The sequence below is a fragment of the Triticum dicoccoides genome, chromosome 3B, assembly GCF_002162155.2.
Source record: "Triticum dicoccoides isolate Atlit2015 ecotype Zavitan chromosome 3B, WEW_v2.0, whole genome shotgun sequence".
In the NCBI taxonomy this organism is placed as follows: Eukaryota; Viridiplantae; Streptophyta; class Magnoliopsida; order Poales; family Poaceae; genus Triticum; species Triticum dicoccoides.
The window spans coordinates 553347174-553355947 of record NC_041385.1 but is presented as its reverse complement, the minus strand read 5'-3'; the positions used below and the strand labels follow the sequence as shown (position 1 = coordinate 553355947).

The 8774-nt window shown below is 41.8% G+C and overlaps 1 long non-coding RNA gene across 2 annotated transcripts; it reads left to right on the top strand.

Moving 5' to 3' along the window:
• The first annotated feature begins 221 nt into the window (after positions 1–221).
• LOC119281531 lies at positions 222–3188 on the top strand. 2 transcript variants are annotated; one of them, XR_005138452.1, is made up of 3 exons: positions 222–1037; positions 1478–1658; positions 2871–3188. It is a non-coding gene; the product is annotated as an uncharacterized LOC119281531 (long non-coding RNA). The 2 variants fall into 2 exon arrangements; XR_005138453.1 differs by having other exon boundaries at positions 222–1046.
• Positions 3189–8774: the final 5586 nt, after the last annotated feature.

Sequence of the window (8774 nt, the reverse complement as noted above, 5' to 3'; positions counted from 1 at the left end):
TCCCCGTGCGCCTCCCCTCCGACGGGCGCCGGCCACTCCCCGCGTGCCTCCCCTCCGACGGGCGCCGGTCACTCCCCGCGCCTCCCCTCCGACGAGCGCCCGCCCCTTCCCGCGCGCCTCCCCTCCGACCAGCGCCCGCCCCTCCCCGTGCGCCTCCCCTTTGACGGGCACCGGCCCCTGCCCGCACGCCTCCCCTCCGACGGGCGCCGGGCCCTTCCCGCGCGCCTCCCCTCCGATGGGCGCCGGGCCCTTCCAACGTGCCTTCCCGCCGAGGGTTGTTGGCCTCTCCCACTCTGCCTCCTCTCCAATGGTGCCACGACGCCACCTTGTACAGGCAGCTCATCGCCACACCCCTGTCCGTTCAATGTCGCCGCCAACGCGTACAGGCAGTTCGCCGCCGCCATCCCTGTCCGTTCAATGTCCCCGCCACTGCGTACAAGCAGTTCGCAGCCGCCATCCCTGTCCGTTCAATGTCGCCGCCGTGGACGCGTCCTGCTCCAAGGCCATGGCTTATGCTTCAGCGGCAAAAAGTGGAGCCTGCTGGAGGAATCGCGGGGTCGAGGACCTCCAGCTCAACAGTCCAACTGCTTCCTTTATGGCCGGTCACTCAAGGAGCTGAGTGCAAGCCGCTCCTTGCTGCAAGCTGCTGCTGCACCTAGGACTGCCCGACACAGTCGCATCCTTTTCTGCTGCTGCTGATGCATGTCCACTACTAAGCAGCTACCAATTGCTGCTATTGTTACCTCTATTTTCTATCTGAAGTTTAGTTTAGTGCGGTGACTAGCAAAGGTACAGAGGTACTGAAGGTTGATTTGAGCATAACCCTTACTCTCTGAAAATTTGGCAATAGTTCGATGAAATGGTTTACCTCAGTACAAAAGTATGGGTACCCAACCAATTTCTGAACAATGTGTCTACTTTCTGCAGGTCCTTGTTGGGATGACAGGGATGACTAGAATGCTCAGAGAAACATCTTTACTTGACCCAGATCTTTCATTGCTTGTCTTCAGTCACCTAAATAAGTTCAAGAAAAATCTGTAAGTTTGGTGCGTGTGCTGCTACAAATCTAAACTTCTTATCCAGTAATTCTAGTACTTATGAGCATCGAGTTGATTGAAATCATGTTCTCCTAGTTCGTTTCTGAGAACCTTGCTGGCCCTTCTATATATGGAAGTTGTGCCTGATAGCCATACATGACTTTTGTGTATGACAAATAATGCGAGGAAATTCTGAATACATGGCACGGGCGCTCTTCGACATTAAACATTTATATGTTATTTATTTGTGCAGCAAGTCTATGCTTCTTCAGTTCTAAAATTCCCAGAGCATCAGTGCAACTACATATCAGGCTATACTATGTTGATTCTATAATTTTCCGTATGCTTGTATATACAAAAATAAGGTATATTTACTGCTTCATTTTCTTGTGGAGCGAATGTTGTATATTTACTACTTCATTTTCTTTGCCGCCACTTAGGTCCGACGAGCCACCGCAGGCAGGATCCTCTGCGTGCTAGCCTTGGTGCTGGCCCTACACGTTGGCACGACATCGTTCACTGATTCCACCATGGGCTGTTCAATGACACAATGTCGAGTCGTTCGACACCGCAGCTCAGGAGTTTGCCTCCTTTCCTAACCTCCACTATGCTCTAGCTAAGGTCTCTCATGTTCTCCTCTCTCCCATAACCTTTGTCTGTTCTTTCGCTTGAATTCCTGCTAATGTTAGCTGTAGCTTGAATTGCTAAAATATTAATGTATTTTTACTCTGCTTGAAAATGCTTGAAATGCTGCTGATGCTTCTCTATGCGTGACGATTCTGATTGTTTAGCACAAAGGGGGACGGGTACTTGTTGTAATGCTTGACATCAATCTATTGTCAGCAGTTAGAGAAAGAATAGTAGCAAGTCCAAGCTCTCTTTGAGTGGAGGTACATAACCAATTCGAATGCTTGTTTTGGTTATGTTTAAGGAAACTCATAATTTTTATCTTTGTCCACTATTAGCTATGTAAAACAACTCAATAAAAGTTCACTTTTCAATGCTTTAATAGTTCAATTGGTAAAAACAGTAGGTGTTCATTCTACAAAGAAAAAGCATTGACTTTTATATGTGTAAAGAAAGAAATGGAAATCTGTAAGTACATACAGGCACATATATATGTTGAACTTATGTCCAACACATGAGCATTTGCGTCCACCACTAAGGGGCATGTGCATCCCGCACATCAGCTACATGCTCAACAATTGCACACTGCCGCCATGGACATGCACAAATGATATTAAGTAGAAGTTTGTTAGTTCAGTTTTTATTGATTTACCTTGTCTAAGTAGTAGTGCAGCAATAAAAGGTGTAGTTGTCCTGAGTTTTAGTTGCTATATGGGGAACCCAGTGGCCATTTATTTTTGTTTACAGTTCAGCTTGTCTATTCTTTTCAGTCTGTATGCTTTATTGTGCATAATCTTGAGAAAATCCCCAAAAATCATGTGTGCATTCAAGGTAATTAAGTGGCTTTGTAAATTCTGACAGTCCATCCCAGACTGAGCAAAACAGTACATGTTAGTCTTGGTTTGTGGTTGGACATGCAATCTGGTTTCATAGATTCTTCTGCTCAAACTGGAAATACCATGTTTTAGGTAATCCTACTAGTTCAGTGCTAGTACTTCTATTTTATGTTTATCTTACAAGTGGAAAATGTTGAGGCTGGTCCTGTTGCCAATTTTTCATAGATTTTCTAAGTAGCCTGAGACCCATCATGTCCTCTATACAGATTCAGAGTTTAACATGTCAATGGAAGTTTGTTCTCAAAACTGAAATTGTTCTACATGTACTGATAGATTAGTTGTTAATTATTGGAGTGTTTCATTCTTGCAGAATAAAAACATGATGTATGCATTGCTTCTTGGCCCAGCTGAGAGAACACTCATGTTAAAAAGTAGAAAGCAGTTTTGAAGCAATTCCCAGTGTCTTTAGAAGCATTCATGGTTAAAGAGCAACGACGACAACCTCCTCCATTCGAGCTGAGCACTGGTCATAGTCCAAGTTGAGCAGTAGGTGCCGTCCAAGTTTAAAGAGGGTTGTATGCAAGTACAGAAGTTTGTTTGAGTGAGAAAAAATGTGGGGTTTTGACAATATTCTATATGATTAATTTTTCATCCTTAGAACTTGGAAAATTCAGTCTATTTTTCTATGATGGAGGCACACATGAAGTCTTGTGCAATGGTTATCCCCCCTTGTGCTTCTAAGATTCGTATTTTGTTTCTTCAAATGTGTTGTGTGCCTGTTTGATGAGGTAAAACAAAGTAAAAAAGTGAAAATGTCATTAAAGACACTTGGAAGTACGAATGTAAAAAATAAATAAGTTCCGATTCTTGTCAGGTAGAAAAGTTTTGGAGAAGAAAACATAAGCTTTTAAAAGAAGGAATGGTAAAAATGTAAGTCCGTTCAACTATATAAACCATAAAGGTACGATGGTGATGACATTGACAGTAAGGATAAGGGTGGTAGATAAAATTAAAAACTAAAAGTAAAAGAACATAGAGTGAATATTTTTTGAGAATTACAAACTCTCTAGTACCATCAGTACCATAAATTAAAAATTAAGAATCGGAAAATTCAAATGGGAAAAGTTCAAGTCGCAAAACGCGAGAAGTCCAAAACATCGTTGATAAAAAAATTGAGTTCAAAACATCGTTCAAGTATTTTTTCCGGAACCATTCAGAATTAATCTGTGAAAAAATATCTCCTCAGTACAAATACCACACAAAGATCAGTACGAGTACAACATGACTAAGTTTCACATTTTCGATAGCTTTGCACCGTTGGAATGAAATCTTTGGCCTCTTTTAAAGTTTTGCATTTGACGAATTTTTGTGAAATTTCTTTGCCCACCTACCGCGAAAGTTTTGCAAAATACGAGCTGCCATTTTATAGCTCGTATGGTGCTCAGTCTCATGTGAAATACAGTAGCAAGTAACAGCCATTAGCCCCTGAATCAAATACTACTATAGTAGCTCCACCAGCAACAACATACTGCAGTATAACTAATTAGCGATGGAATCTCCTCTGCTCACGGTACAAAAAATACCTAACTCCAAAACAGAGCTGGCTGGTGTTCCTCCAGTGTCCAAGCCGGAGCACCTACTGCGATCGGCTAATTGAATTCCCGGTGACGAAAAGCTGGGCCGCCTAACTCCGTAATCCACGAATCGAGCAAGCGCGCAGCTCCTCAGGCATTCCCAGCAATGAAAAGCTGCGCTGCCTAACTCCAATCCAAGGATCGAGCAAGCGCGCGGCTCCTCAGGCTCCGGGGGCGCGCGCCGGCCAGAACGGAGCACCGCCGGCCACCCGGCTACGGGCTCGAAATCAGAAACTGGGGCCGGCTGCTCCACTCGCTCGGGAGAGGCGGGGAGTAGGAAGAGGGGCGCATACGAGCAAGAAGTCATTGGAGCAGCCGGGGATCTTAGGCGCGTCGTCGTCCTGCTGGACGATGTCGCCGCTGGCGGCCGCCCCGACACCCATCGCTGCGCCTAGGGTGGAGCCTGGGTTGCTAGGAGGGAGGCGGGCAGGTTGATGGATCGGCCGCGGGTAGTCGGGCGACGGCTGGAGTGGCCGGCGGAACGGGGAGCGAGTGGGAAGGGGCTCTTATTTACTCTTCTAATAAAAACGATCAGTTCAACCGAATGACAACATCATTACAATCGCCCGAAATCATCAGTTCAAAAAGGGTAACAGAATAATATTCTGTTACGCGTAACAGAATAGCCCATATATATATATATATATATATATATATATATATATATATATATATATATATATATATATATATATATATATATATGGAGCAAAAGTTTCAGTTAGACACATAGAAAGATTGGGGCTTATAATTTTGCCTCCAAACTGATTTACCTCAAGGGTAATGTCAACAATAATAACTCATGCTCACTCATATCCAACTGGATATATATGCCTAGATATTTCCCCACTACACGATGCTTACAAAAGAGAAAAATAAAAAGGAATAGAGGAGAACCCTATTAACTCTTGTATGAAAAGTAAGTACATAAAAGTAAGAGATAGGCCCTTCGTAGAGGGAAGCAAAGTTTGTCATGCGCTTTTTATTTTTTGATGTGCAAGCTCTTGATGTAAAGGAACGTCACTTTATATTACCCCTTGTGATAGCAACCTTTATTATGCAGTCCGTGGCTTTTATTTCTTCACCATCACAAGATCGTACAAAGCTTATTTTCCCTTACAATAAAAGATCATACATATATAGAAGCAATTTTTATTGCTTTATGCACCGATGAAAACTTACTTGAAGGATCTTATTCAATCCATAGGTAGATATAGTGGACTGTCATGACATGAAACTGGGTTTAAGGATTTTTGGATGCACAAGTAGTATCCCTACTTGGTGCGAATTTTTTAGCTAGCAAATATATTGAGCAAGAACCATATGTTGAGGATCTATAACAATATAAGTTCTATGTGAATATAAGCAAACATAACTCATTATGTTGTCTTCCTTGTCCAACGTAACAATTTAACACAGAATACTTAATGGATGCTCACAATCATAAAAGATGTCCAAGATAGTATATTTGTATGTGAATCTTCTCTTACCTTATTATTCATGAATTGCATCATTGACCAATGCTATGTTTGTCAACTTCCAATAAATTTTAACACTTATACTTTCTTTATGTAAAGTCATTACTTTCCATGAGATTAGCATATGATCTTTTCCATTATTTTCATTGCTAAGTTTGAAAATAAAAGTAAAGAAGCAAAACTCAAACTATTCTTTATTATATAACTCTCAACTCGATTACATATATAGATAGATCACGAAACTAGAACTCAAAAATAGATCATACTAAACTTTTATTCCACTAAATCATGAAATAAATAAGGATCGAACTAAGATAGGTAAAGATAATAAAAGTTATGGTGATATGATATCGGGGCACCTCCCCCAAGTTTGGCACAAGCCAAGGGGAGTGCCCATACCCGTGTACTCAAGTTTCTTTCTTCGGTGATGATGGTGGTGACGAAGTAGTGGGCTTGTCCTTCGGCTTTCACGTGAGAACACAATTTTCTTCCTTTAACTCAATAATCTCTTGCTCCAGCTTCACTATCTTCTCACATAATACGTTCTTATTTTCCTATAGAAGATGGAAAGGGATAAATTGAATCTTAGATTTGTTTATTGTGTTTCGGAGGTCGACTTCTTGAACTCCACATGCATATCCCCTGGTTGAGGTAGAGGTACATCATCTTCATCCAAACTAGTGTCCTTTGTTCTCTTCAAATCAACATCTCACTCTTCCTTGTAGACCATCCATAGGGATCTATATCCCCATAGACCCTCGGATTTGCAACATAGTGTGATATAAAGATCTCCCCATCTGAGTCTTGGGACGACATATATACTTCCAGATCTACACAAAAAATAGCACGAAACAAGAACATAAGAGATTTATGCGATACGGTGGTCAAAACGTCCTATATAAAGAACTTTTTTCTTGCAAAACAAGTATTCTAGAAGAAAACGGAGTCGGGAAGGCACACGAGGGGGCCACAAGACCCCAGGGCGTGCCTGGGGGGTGGGCGCGCCCTAGTGCCTCATGTGCACCTCGTGGGTCCCCTCGGGTGTTTCTTATTTTTGTATTTTTTCTAATATTCCAAAACTGATAGAAAGTATTTTTATGGAATTTTTGGAGTCGGTTTACTTACCGTACACATACCTATTCCTTTTAGGGGTTCTGGAGTGTTCTGTAAGATCTCTCTTATGTGTTCCTCCGTTGTCATAGTTTGAATAATGTTAGTTTCAACATTAATAGGTGTACATGATATATAGTGCTTAATTCTTTGTCCATTGACCACCCTCGGATTAGTGCCTTCAGAATTGTCGATATTAATAGCTCTGAAACGATAAACTTTTTCGATGATGTACGGTCCTTCCCATTTAGAGAGAAGCTTTCCTGCAAAGAATCTGAAATGGGAGTTGTACAATAGAACATACTCACCCACTTTGAATTCCCATTTTTGAATTCTTTTATCATGCCATCTTTTAACTTTTTCTTTAAACAACTTGGCCTTTTCATATGCTTGGGTTCTCCACTCATCTAACGAGCTAATATCTAATAACCTCTTCTCACCGGCAAGTTTGAAATCACAATTAAGTTTTTAATTGCCCAATATGATTTATATTCTAACTCAAGAGGTAAATGACATGCTTTTCCATAAACCATTTTATACAAGACATACCCACAGGATTCTTCTAAGCTATTCTACAAACCCATAATGCATCATCAGGTTTCTTAGACCAATTCTTTCTAGATCTATTGACCGTCTTTTGCAAAATTAACTTTATTTTTCTGTTGCTCAATTCAACTTGACCACTGAACTGAGGATGATAGGGAGATACAATTCTATGGTTAACATCATATTTGGCAAGCAGTTTATAGAAGGCACCATGAATCTAATGTGGACCACCATCCGCCACCCGCAGCCGCCGCTACTGAGCACCGCCGCCGCACCCGCAAGCCAGGCCGCCGCTACCTGCTGCCACCGCCGCTGTGTCGCGCCCCACCGCCGAAGCCCCGCCTTGCCGGAGCCCCGCCCGCCGAAGCCCGCGCCGCCGTTGTTCCCGTGCCGCTGCCCGAACCGGCCAAGAACCTGTATAAACCGCCCGAGTCAATCCGGTTTTTTTTCGGTTTTTTAGATAGTTTTATTATATTTTATTTAGTTTAGTTAATTAGCGAACGTTCGTTCATTTAGTTTCTGTAACAAACGAATTCGTTAGATTAGGTTCCATAGCAAACATTCGTTCTGTAGATTTTTCATTTTAGTTTAATTTTCGGCCAGGGACCTATCCGCGAATATTTCCTTGCAATTTAGCCCTTGATCTTTAAACCCTCGTAACTTTTAGCTTGTTTGTCCAAATTTGACGAAACCAATGCCTAAGTCTTTAGAGCATTCCCCTCTATCCAGTAAACCAACTTGAACATGATTTTCAAAATTTCAAATTTTAGTTTAGTTCAGATTAGAGTTTAATCTTGTTTTGTTCGTATCTTGAGTTTCGTAGCTCCCTTTAAGTTGATTCTTTTTGCAAATCGTAGCTAATCACATGTATCTACTGTTAAGACCTAATCCACATAAAAATAGTGTTGTTAGAATTTGTTTTCTATCTAGCTTAGTTATTTGCTTGTTTTGAGTTTTATTTGGATCTTTTCTCGTTTTCTCGTTGCATCGTTTGCTTGATTGCTTATGTATGCTATTGTTTGTCTACGCTAGATTTTCGGAGTGCGAAGCTTGTTACTACAAATCTCTAGAGTTTTTCGATCGTCAACAAGGAAAGTTACACTTTGATCATACTTTTCAATACCCAGTTTTTACTATGCATTAGTTTTGCCTCTCAAAGATTTGCATGAGTAGGATTGGGAACATGTGGATTTGGTTGCACTACTTGAGGTAGGAACCTATTACCTTTGACCACCCCGGGAATATACGTTGTGCTCATTTATTGCTTAGCATGCTCGTAAATGGGGATTGGATCGTGATATTCATGGAAGTTGTGAGAGATAGTAATTCTGGACAACATTAAGGTGGCAACTTTAATACACATCTGGGTGGATTGGTTGGGGCACCTGGAGAAACCAGTGCTTGCCCATGGGAATCCCTGAGTACCCGTGTGATTTTCCCTCGGTTCGCCACCCAGACTCAAAGGGATCATCTGATATTTCATGCCTAGAAACTTCCGTGTGCAAC